Raw genomic sequence first — 12709 nt, 5'->3', positions numbered from 1 at the left:
TCTGGGCTTTCAGGGTACCCATTACCAGAGAGTGTACAGTGTACCCTCTAGGTGGCATTTCACCTTCACCACCGTCCCACTCTCCCACCATTGGAGCCTCGGTGTCTGTCATTCCACTCTGCATGTCCCTGTGTGCCCATTGTTTAGTTCCCACTTACAAGTGAGGGTATGCAGATTTGATTTTCAGTTTGAGTCATTTCACTAAAGATAATGGCCTCCTTATATGTTGCTTGAAAAAACATAATTTCATTCATTTTTGTGTCTGGGTAGTATTCCATAGTGCACGTGCACACATACACACACACACACACACACATATATGCATATACATGGAATAATATTCATATATACACACACACAAGCACATATATGCATATACATGGAGTAATATTCATACACACACACCCACCCACACACACACACACACACCAGATTGTTTTATCCAACTGTCCATCGATACCATGGCTTTGCTATTGTGAAAAGTGCCACAAGAAACATACAAGTGCAGATGTCATTTTTACATAATGATTTCTTTTTAGGATACCTATCCAGTAGTGGAACTGCTGGATCACAGGGTAGTCCTACTTTGAGTTGCTTGAGAAATCATCATCCTGCTTTCTGTAGAGGTTGTACTGATGTGCACTTCCACCAACAGTGTATAATTGTTTTCTTTTCCCCACATCTTGTTCAATGTCTGTTTGTTTTTGACTTCCTTTTGAGATAGGGTCTCATACTCTTAGTCAGGCTGAAAGGCAGTGGCAGAATCATACCTAACTATAGCCTCAAACTCCTGGGCTGAAATGATCCACCTGCCTCAGCCTCCTAAGTGGTTAGGACTACAGGCCCATGCCAAGAAATTTTTATTTTTTGTAGAAACAGGGTTTCACTATGTTGTCCAGGCTGGTCTTGAACTCCAGTGCCCAAGGAATCCTCCCATCTTGGCCTCTCAAAGTGCTGTGATTACAGACATGAACCACTGGGCTCTGGACTCTGCTGTCTTTTGACATTTAATAACAGCCTTTCACCCTGGCATACAATGATATCTCACTGTGGTTTCAATTTGCATTTCTCAGATATTTGGTGATGGGCATTTTTTCACATGCTTGTTTTCCACTTGTATGTTGTCTTTTGAAAGACACCTGTTCATATCCTATGCCCACTTAAAAAAAATTTTTACTTTCAATTCTGGGATATATGTACTAAATGTGTAGGTGTGTTTCATAGGTATACATGTGCCATGATGGTTTGCTGCACCTATCAACCTGTCATCTAAGTTTTAAGCTCTGCATGCAGTAGGTATTTGTCTTAATGCTCTCCCTCCCCTTGCCCCCCATGTGAGAACATGTAGTGTTTGTTTTTCTGTTCCTGTGATAGTTTGCTGAGAATGATGGTTTCTGGCTTCATCTATATCCCTGCAAAGGACATGAACTCATTGTTTTTATGGATGCATAGTATTTCATGGTGTATATGTGCCACCTTTTCTTTAGTCAGTCTATCACTGATGGGCATTTGGGTTCCAAGTCTTTGCTATTGTAAATAGTGGTGCGGTAAACACACATGCACGTGCATCTTTCTAGTAGAATGATTTATAATCCTTTGAGTATATACCCAGTAATGGGATTGCTGGATCAAATAGTATTTCTGGTTCTAGATCCTTCAGTAATCACCACACTGTCATCCACAACAGTTGAACTAGTTTACCCTCCCACCAACAGTGTAAAAGCATTCCTATTTCTCCACAGCCTTGCCACCATCTGTTATTTTCTGACTTTTTAAATGATTGCCATTTTAATTGGCATGAGAGGGTATCTCATTGTGGTTTTGATTTGCATTTATCTAATGACCAGTGATGGTGAACTTTTTTTCATGTGTTTGTTGACTGCATAAATGTCTTCTTTTGAGAAATGTCTGTTCATATCCTTTGCCCACTTCCTTTTTCTAATAAATACATTTAAGTTCCTTGTAGATTCTGGATATTAGACCTTTGATAGATGGATAGATTGCAAAAATTTTCCTCCATTCTGTAGGTTGCTGGTTCACTCTAATGATAGTTTCTTTTGCTGCGCAGAAGCTCTTTAGTTTAATTAGATCCCATTTGTCAATTTTGGCTTTTGTTGCAATTGCTTTTGGTGTTTTAGTCATGAGGTCTTTGCCTATGCCTATATCCCAAATGGTACTGCCTAGGTTTTATCTAGGATTCTTATGGTGTTAGGTCTTATGTTTAAATCTTAATCTGATTGCCATGCAATCTCTAATGATTGTTTCTTTTGCTGTACAGAAAATCTGGAGTTTAATTAGATGCCATTTGTCTATTTAGGCTTTTGTTGCCAGTGCTTTTGGTATTTTAGTCATGAAGTCTTTGCCTATGCCTGTGTCCTGAATGGTTTTGCCTAGGTTATCTTCTATGGTTTTTATGGTGTTAGGTCTTATGTTTAAATCTTTAATCCATCTGGAGTTGTTTTTAGTGTAAGGTGTCAGGAAGGGGTCCAGTTTCTGCTTTCTGCACATGGCCAGTCAGTTATCCCAATACCATTTATTAAACAGGGAATCCTTTCCCCATTGCTTGTTTTTGTCAGGTTTGCCAAAGATTAGATGGTTGTAGATGTCTGGCGTTGCCTCTGAGGCCTCTGTTCTGTTCCATTGGTCTATATTTCTGTTTTGATACCAGTACCATGCTGTTTTGATTAGTGTAGCCTTGTAGTATAGTTTGAAGTCAAATAGCATGATGCCTCCAGCTTTGTTCTTTTTGCTTAGAATGTCCTTGGCTATGGAGGCTCCCTTTTGGTTCCATATGAAGTTTAAGTTGGATTTTCCCCTTCTGTGAAGAAAGTCATTGGTAGCTTGATGGGGATAGCACTGCATCTATAAATTACTTTGGGCAATATGGCCTTTTCATGATATTGATTCTTCCTAATCATAAACGTGGAATGTTTCTCCATCTGTTTGTGTCCTCTCTTATTTCCTTGAGCAGTGGTTTGTAGTTCTCCTTGAAGAGGTCCTTTACATCCTATGTTAGTTGTATTCCCAGGTATTTTATTCTCTTTGTAGCAATTGTGAATGAGAGTTCGCTCATGATTTGGCTCTCTTTAAGTCTGTTATTGCTGTACAGGAATGCTTGTGATTTCTGCACATTGATTATGTATCCTGAGACTTTGCTGAAGTTGCTTATCAGTTTAAGGAGATTTTGGGCTGAGATCATGGGTTCTTCTAAATATACAACCATGTCGTCTGCAAATAGAGACAATTTGACTTCCTATTTTCCTAATTGAATACCCTTTATTTCTTTTTGTTGCCTGATTGCTCTGGCTAGAAATTCCAATACTATATTGAATAGGAGTGGTGAGAGAGGGCATCCTTGTCTTGTGCCAGTTTTCAAAGGGAATGCTAGTTTTTGCCCATTCAGTATGATATTGTCTATGGGTTTGTCATAAATAGATTTTATTATTTTGAGATATGTTCCATCAATACGTAGTTTACTGAAGATTTTTAGCATAAAGTGCTGTTGAATTTTGTCAAAGGCCTTCTCTGCATCTATTGAGATAACCATGTGGTTTTTGTCTTTGGTTCTGTTTTTGTGGTGGATTACATTTATAGACTTGAGTATGTTGAACCGGCCTTGCTTCCCTGGAATGAAGCCTACTTGATGGTGATGGATAAGCTTTTTGATGTGCTGTTGCAATCAGTTTGCCAGTATTTAATTGAAGATTTTTGCATCTATGTTCATCATGGATATTGGCCTGAAGTTTTCTTTTTTTGTTGAGTCTTCTGGGTTTTAGTATCAGGAAGATGTTGGTTTCATAAAATGATATGGGAAGGATTCCTTCTTTTTGTATTGTTTGGAATAGTTTCAGAAGAATTGGTACCAGCTCATCTTTGTATGTCTGGTAGAATTCAGCTGTGAACTTGTCTGGACATGGACTTTTTTTGGTTGGTAGGCTATTAATTGCTGCCTCAACTTCAGCCTTTGCTATTGGTCTATTCAGGGTTTCAACTTCTTCCTGGTTTAGGCTTGGGAGGGTCCAAGTGTCCAGAAATGTATCAATTTCTTTCACGTTTACTGGTTTATGTGCATAGAGTTGTTTGTAGTAATCTCTGATGGTACTTTGTATTTCTGTGGAATCAGTGGTGATATCCTCTTTATTGTTTTTTATTGCATCTATTTGATTCTCCTCTCTTTTCATTTTTATTAATCTGGCTAGTGGTCTATTTTGTTGATCTTTTCAAAAAAATCAGCTTCTGGATTTATTGATTTTTTTGAAGGGTTTTTGTGTCTCTATCTCCTTCACTTCTGCTCTGATCTTAGTTATTTCTTGCCTTCTGCTAGCTATTGAGTTTTTTTGATGTTGCTCCTCTAGCTCTTTCAATTTGACCATAGGATGTCGATTTTAGATTTTTCCTTCCTTGTCATGTGGGCATTTATTGCTATAAATTTTTCTCTAGACACTGCTTTAAATGTGTCCCAGAGATTCTGGTACATTGTGTCTTCATTCTGGTTGTTTTTATTTCTGCCTTCATTTCATTGTTTATCCAGTCAACAATCAGGAGCCAGTAGTTCAGTTTCCATGTAGTTATGTGGTTCTGAGTTAGTTTCTTAATCCTGAGTTCTAATCTGACTGCACTGTGGTCTGAGAGACTGTTTGTTATGATTTCCGTTCTTTTGCATTTGCCATGGAGTGATTTACTTCCAATTAAGTGGTCAATTTTAGAGTAAGTGTTATGTGGTGCTGAAAAGAATGTATAGTCTCTGGATTTGGGGTGGAGAGTTCTGTAGATATCTATTAGTTCTGCTTGGTCCAGATCTGACTTCAAATCCTGGATATCCTTGTTAATTTTCTGTCATATTGATCTGTCTAATATTGATAGTGGAGTGTTAAAATTTCCCACTATTATTGTATGGGAGTCTAAGTCTCTATAAAGAGACTTACTTACTCTTAACAAACTACAAAGTTTGTTAAGAAGTTGTTTTATATGTCCTGGTGCTCCTGTGTTGGGCGCATATATATTTAGGATCATCAGCTCTTCTTGATGCATTGATCCTTTTAGCATTATTTAATGCCCTTCTTTGTCTCTTTTGATCTTTCTTGGTTTAAAGTCTACTTTATAAGAGACTAGGATTGCAATCCACCCCCCCCCTTTTTTTTCTCTCTCCATTTGCTTGGTAAATCTTTGTCCATCCCTTTATTTTGAGCCTATATGTGTCCTTGCATGTGAGATGGGTTTCCTGAATACAGCACACTGATGGGTCTTGACTTTTTATCCAATTTGTCAGTCTGTGTCTTTTGATTGGGACATTTAGCCCATTTACATTTACAGTTCATATTGTTATGTGTGGATTTGATCCTGCCATTTTGATGCTAGCTGATTGTTTTGCCCGTTAGTTGATGCAGTTTCTTCATTGCGTCGATGCTTTCTACCATCTGATATGTTTTTGGAGTGGCTGGTACTGGTTGTTCCTTTCCATATTTAGTGATTCTTTCAGGAGCTTTTGTAAGGCAGGTCTGGTGGTGGGTGACAAACTCTCACAGCATTTGCTTGTGCATAAAGGATTTTATTACTCCTTTACTTCTGAAGCTTAGTTTGGCTGGATATGAAATTCTAGATTGAAACTTCTTTTCTTTAAGGATGTTGAATATTGGCCCCCGCTCTCTTCTGACTTGTAAGGTTTCTGTCAAGAGATCCACTGTGGGTTTGATGGGCTTTCCTTTGTGGGTTACTTGACCATTCTCTCTGGCTGCCCTTAGCATTTTTTCCCTTGATTTCAACCCTGGTGAATCTGACGATTATGTGCCTTGGGGTTGTTCTTCTTGAGGAATATCTTTGTTGGGTTCTCTGTATTTACTGGACTTGAATGTTGGCCTGCCATGCTAGGTTAGGGAAGTTTTCCCATATAATATCCTGCAGAATGTTTTCCAGCTTGGATTCATTCTCCCCATCACATTCTGGTACACCTATTAGGTCTTTTCACATGATCCCATATTTATTTATTGAAGCTTTGTTTATTTCTTTTTACTCTTTTTTCTCTAATCTTGCCTTCACATTTTATTTCATTGAGTTGATCTTCAATCTCTGATATTCTTTCTTCTACTTGATAGATTCAGCTCTTTAAACTTGTGTATGCTTCATGACATTTTCGTGCTGTTTTTTTCAGCTCCATCAGGTCATTTATGTTCTTCTCTAAGCTGGTTATTCTAGTTGGCATTTTGCCTGACCTTTTTTCCAGGTTCTTAGTTTCTTTGCATTGGAATAGAACATGTTCTTTTAGCTCAGAGAAGTTTGTTATTACCCACCTGCTTAAGCCTGCTTTTGTCAATTCATCAGACTCATTCTCCATCCAGCTTTGTTCCCTTGCTGGTGAGAAGTTGTGATCCCTTGGAGGAGAAGAGGTGTTCTTGCTTTTGGTGTTTTTATCCTTTTTGCACTGGTTTATTCCCATCTTCATGGATTTATCTACTTGTGGTCTTTAAAGTTGGTGACTTTTGAATGAGGTCTCCTTTATTTAACGTTGAAGCTATTTTTTTTTTCTGGTTTTTTTTTTTTTTTTTTTTTTTTTTTTTTAGTTTTCCTTCTAACAGTCAGGTTTCTCTGCTGCAGGACTGCTGTAGGTTCACTGTAGACCTCGATTGCCTGGGGATCACCCACGGGGACTGCAGAACAGTGAGGGTTGCTACCAGTTTCTCCTTCTGTTATCTTCATCCTAGAAGGGTACCTGCCAGATATCAGCCTGAGTTCTCCTTTATGAGGTGTCTCTTTGGCTATACGGAGGTTGGGGAGCGGCTTAAGGAGACAGTCTGGCCATTATCAGAGCTCAGGTGCTATGCTGGGAGCTCCGTTGTTCCATTCAGAGCTGCTGGGCAGGTACGATTAAATCTGCTGCATTTCTTTCTTCTACCTGATTGCTCCTGCTAGCACTTCCAGTACTCTGTTGAATAGGAGTGGACAATGAGCCTCCTTGTCCTGTTCTGGTTCTTAGGTGAAATGCTTTCAACTTTAACCCAATCAGTATGATGTTGGCTATGGGTTCGTCACATATGGTCTTTATTATTTTTAGCTATGTACTATCTATGCCCAATTTGGTAAGGAATTTTATTATGAAGAGATGCTGTATTTTGTCAAATACCTTTTAGACATCTATTGATATGATCATATGATTTTAGTTTTAAAGTCTCTTTATGCGGTGAATCATATTTATTGACTTATGTATGTTAAAACAATCTTGCATCCCTTGAATCAAACCCACTTGATTGTAGTGTGTTATCTTTTTGATGTGCTGCCAGACCAGTGTGCTATTTTTTAGTTGAGGAATTCTTCATCTATGTTCACCAGGGATATTGGTCTGTAGTTTTCTATTTCTGTTGTATCCTTGCCTAGTCCTGGTATCAGGTTGATGCTGGCTTTGTAGGATATTAGGGATGATTCCTTTCTTTTTGAATTTTTGGAATGATTCCAGTAAAATCACTATCACTTCCTTTTGTATGTGTCACAGAATTCACCTGTGAACCTGTTTGGTTCTGGTCTTTGTTTTGTTGAGAGTTTTTTTTTTTTTTTTTTCTTAATTACTTATTCAATTTTACTATTTGTTATTGGTCTGTTCGGGATTTCTGTTTCTTCCTGGTTCAATCCTAGAAGAACGTATGCTTCCAGGAATTTATCCATTTATTCTCTATTTTCTATTTTTTTTTTTTCCTTTTGAGACAGACCATCTTTCTCTTCTTGCTGAGACCACCTTGGTTGCAGAGACCCCAACCCAGGCGGTGCTGAAAGAATTAAGAAACAGACACAGAGATAAAGAGCAAAGAGGTATGGGACAGACAGGGGACCTCAGCATTCCCAGCGAGAGCCTCAAACAGAGTCTGATCCACACATTTAGTGACAGCAAGCAAGTGATAATTATCACTTAACTAAAAGTATTCTTCCAAAGGAACAAAGCATTCTTTATTAGCGGCAAGGAACAGGCTCTGGCATGCTTATTTACTGCAGCTGCAACACGCCGTTAAGGCATGTGTCGCTCACGCTATTGTTTATGGTTCAGAAGCCCCCAGAGCAGTCCTCCGCCCAAGGGCGGGTCAGGTCTTTCTTTCCCTGGCTCCAGGAAACCAACACCTCTAGTCATGTCCGCCACTGCCAACACGAGGATGTCACAGTGCTATAGCTATTCTGTGTATGTCTAGTTTCTTTAAGGCCTGTTTATATCAGGCTTAGGGCCTGCTCGAAATGCTCCCAACAGAGTCTCACTCTGTCATGCCGGCTGGAGTGCAGTGGCATGATCTCAGCTCACTGCAAAGCCTGTCTTCTGGGTCTGTTTTCCTGCCTCAGCTTCCCAAGTAGCTGGGATTAAAGGCATGCACTACCATGCCCTAATTTTTGTATTTTTAGTTGTGATGGGGTTTCACCATGTTGGCCAGCCTGGTCAGGAACTCCTGACCCCAAATGATCTGCCTGCCTCAGCCTCCCAAAGTGCTTGGATTGTGGTGAGAGCCACTGTACCCAGCCCATTTCCTCTACATTTTCTAGTTTGTGCACCAAAATTTTATTCTTCCTTCCCCACAACTCAGAGTGTTTTGCATTTTGCTTTCCTGTCTTTGAAAGGCATCTTTTATATAGATAATATATTATATATATTATCTGTATTTATATCTAACGTGTTATATGTATATATATGATGAAATATATATAAATATGGCCCAACTTCTTCTAATTTCTCATCTGTACTTCCAGCTCTTTGGGAAGCTTAAATCAAGTTCAAGTCCTCCACAAACCAACTCACTATCTCATGTGATGAGCTCACCAGCAACCAACACCCAGGATGGAAGTTCTGTCACTTAGTTCTCACACTCAGTTGGTGACTTCAGATTCCAAAAGCTTCTTGCAGCTCTGAGACTCCATGCTGCTTCCCAGCCTCTGGGAAATACAGGTGCTCAATACCCCTGTATTTCCACATTTCCCATTGCTCTGTCCTAATGCACCCTGAGTCTTGGCTCCCTTTAAGACTGTCGGTTTCTGTTTTTTATAACAAATCTATGATGAACATGTATAACAAATGCTCTTGCATTCACACAAAAATCAGTGGGGTTAGTGTATATTTCAGTGTATAACAAACATTTGTAAAGTGGTTGTGTAGCAGGAAAGGCCACAGGAAAAGAATCTCCCAAACACTGAATACAGGAGGAAGGAGTTTATTACAGCCAGGAGCTAAGGAAATGATTTATCCAAATTCAACTCTTCTAACAAAGGAAGGTTCTGCCTTTACATAGGCTTGTACTTTAGATATTACATGTGGAAGTATCTTAGGTTTATAGCTTTAGAAATCACATATGAAAAGGGTCTCGGTTTACGGCTTCAGGAATCACATGTGAAAAGGTCTCTGTTTACAGTTTCAGGAATCACATATGAAAAGGGTTCCGGTTTACAGTTTTAGGACTCACATGTTAAAAGGTTACAGTTCGATCTTGTTTTAAGTAAAAATAGTGTCTTTTAGGGCCAGGCGTGGTGGCTCACGCCTGTAATCCAAGCACTTTGGAGGCCAAGGCGGGCAGATCACCTGAGGTCGGGAGTTCAAGACCAGCCTGACCAACATGGTGAAACCCTGTCTTTGAAGAAAAAGAAAAAACCAAAAACAAAAAAAAACAAAAAACCTAGTGTCTTCCGGGGAGTTTCCCCAAGACCAAGCCTGCCACCTACAGAAAGATGAAACAGGAGGCGCCAGTCAGCTTTTTCTTCTATTGAAATGCAGTGTGCTAGTCCAAGAGGACATTGATATCGGAAGCCTGGGTCTCCCTCTTCACCTGTACCATCTTACACTCCCACCCAGGTATGAAATTTCCGCTGGCTCCACAGCCTTGCCTCTGAAGCTGTCAGGTCTTTTTTGCCCCTCATATACAGAAATAATCATTGTTAACATTTTCTTGTCTTTCTCTCTCTCTCTCTTTATATATCAAGTAATGCCAAATAGATTATTTCTTTCCTTTCTAATATATTATAACGTTCTTCTATATCAAGAAATGCAGATGCCCTGGCCAAGATCTCTTCAGCGTTCGCCTGCTCCATCCCCTGGTTATCACCATTCCCCCACCGTTCTACTCTCGACTTCTATAAATTGACGTTTTAGAGTCCACATACAAATGAGATGATGTGATATTTGTCTTTCTCTGTCTGGCTTAACACAATGTCCTCCAGGTTAATCTGCTGTCACAATTGACAGAATAACCCGTGACCTTCTCTGATGCATTTCCCCAAACTCTCCAAGTGCTGTCTCTCAAACACCCCTTTCAATATTGTGTTCTCTGCTGAAAAGTTCTATAGGGCAACCACCCTCGACCTTACTACTGTGGCTCACAGGCCCTGCTGGGCACAAGGCGCTGCTCCCTCCAGCCTACACTTTTCCACACCGCGCCCTCCGCGAGGGAGTCCTGCAGATCCCTGCCAGACCGCGCCCTCCGCGAGGGAGTCCTGCAGATCCCTGCCAGACCGCGCCCTCCGCGAGGGAGTCCTGCAGATCCCTGCCAGACCGCGCCTTCGCAGCCTGTTTTCTAGTCCTCATTCTGAAACTCCTGCCTCCAGTCTCTTCCTCATTCTCACTCCTTGTCCGCAGTCTAAGCACAGGTGCCATCACTCACAGGAAGCCCCCCTCCCTCGGACCTCCATCCTTCTAGGCTGGGGCGGGCTCCTCCTTGGTGGTGCCTGGCATGACAGCCGCCCACCCTGGGGACTGTTGCTGTCCACAGCCTCCCCAGCACTCGGCACCATGTGGGCACTCAGCACATGGTGCTTCTTGAAATCGGCTATGAGCTGACGGCCACGACAGGCAACAACCAACAGATTTGTGTGCAGTGGTTACTTCACATCCTCATCACATTATTTTAATTCTAGAATATATTTTAATATGAGGCATCAGTGAGGAAAGAGACCCAAGCATCTAGGATCACCTCCCCCTTGACTTCCACACTGCATTTCAGTAGAAGAAAGGTCTGATCGGCTGGTGCCTCCTTAATCGCCTTCCTATAGATCAGATTGCAGGTGTAGTATGGGGGAATCTTTCCAGAAGGCATTGTTTTTACTTAAACAAGCTCAAACCCCACCCCATGCCTACTCCATCGATCTTTTTTGTTTGTTTTTTTGACAGAGTCTTGCTCTGTCTCCAGGCTCTAGGCTGGAGTGCAGTGGCACAATCTAGGCTCACTGCAACCTCCGCCTCGCTGGTTCGAGCAATTCTCCTGCCTCAGCCTCCCAAGTGGCTGGGACTACAGGTGCGCCCAGCTAATTTCTGTACTTTTAGTAGAGACGGGGTTTCACCATGTTGGCCAGGATGGTCTCAATCTCTTGACCTCATGATCCACCCGCCTCAGCCTCCTGAAGTGCTGGGATTATAGGTGTGAGCCACCGCACCAGGCCTCACATAATTTCTAAAACCGTAATTTCTAAAACGGTAATTTCTAAAACCGTAAACCCAACACCCTTTCACGTGCAATATCTAGAGTTGTAAGCCTATATAAAGGCAGAATGTCTCTTTATTAGGTGAGCTTGGCTGTTAGACAACTATGTCACCTTGCTCCAGGCCGAATAAATCACCTCTTCTTTCCTAGTTCGATGTCCGAGAGTTCTGTTTCTCTTGGACACTCCTGCTTCATCATGAGTAATTTTCCAAATATTTTTCGTTATTCTTGTGTATTTTTACAAATGACTTTTAGTGTCTTCAAAATTATTATCATGTATTTTGAAGGGAACACAATTAACTACAGATTCATTTGAAATCTTCACCTTACTTGTTCTTCCCATACAAAAATGTAAGCTCTAGTCATATAATTTATTTTATCTCTCTTCTCAGTAAATTTTTCTTATTTTTCCACAAAGAACTTGCTCATCTCTTTAAAAATATTTTATTATGATAAAATATATCCAACATGAAAATTGCCATTTTAGCTGTATTTAATTGTAGAGTTTTGTGGCGTTAAGTACATCACATCATTCTTCAATGAGAGATTTTTTTTTTTTTTTCCACCCAGACTGAAACTTTGTAGCCATTAAACGTTAACTACCCACTTCCCTATTTCCCAAGGCCTGGTAACCACCATTCTACTCTGAGCCTCTGTGAATGTGGCTACTGAAGGTAGCTCATATAAGTTGGATTCCATGGTATTTGTCCTTTTTCTTGTCTCATTTATTTTGCTTCTGTATAATTTCCTCAAGGTTCATTCATATCATGACATGTGTCATAATTTCCTTTCTTTTTAAGGTGGAAGAATATTTCCTTGTATGGGTATATCAGAGTTTCTTTTTCCATTTATCTGTCAAGGGATATCTGAGTTGCTTCTACATTTGGCTCTAGTGAATAACACTGTTATGGATATTATGAACATTATTTTACAAAGTGCCTTTCTCTTTAAAAACATTGCTGTCCATTTTCTTGCCTCTAGAAGCGAGATTTTGTTCTTCACCCATTCCGATGACTTTCTGCTAGCTTCTAGGAAAACTATTGATGTTTGGGTCTTTGCCAGGCATTCAGCCGTGTTGCCAAATATCTATATTGATTTTCATAACATTTAACTTGATTCTTCTGAGCTTTCTAGACATATGAAGAAATGTTTTATAAATAAGACTAATCTTATTTTTTCCTTTCTCATGTTTTTAGCTAACTCAGTAATACACCTCTTGGCATTTGCAGGAGGTCATGTTTTATGTGTCTTTTTATTCCCAGGACTCAGCACGACAGGAG

This window comes from Saimiri boliviensis, chromosome 9, assembly GCF_048565385.1.
Source record: "Saimiri boliviensis isolate mSaiBol1 chromosome 9, mSaiBol1.pri, whole genome shotgun sequence".
Classification (NCBI taxonomy): Eukaryota; Metazoa; Chordata; class Mammalia; order Primates; family Cebidae; genus Saimiri; species Saimiri boliviensis.
The sequence above is the reverse complement of the archived record's forward strand: the minus strand, read 5'-3'. Positions refer to the sequence as shown.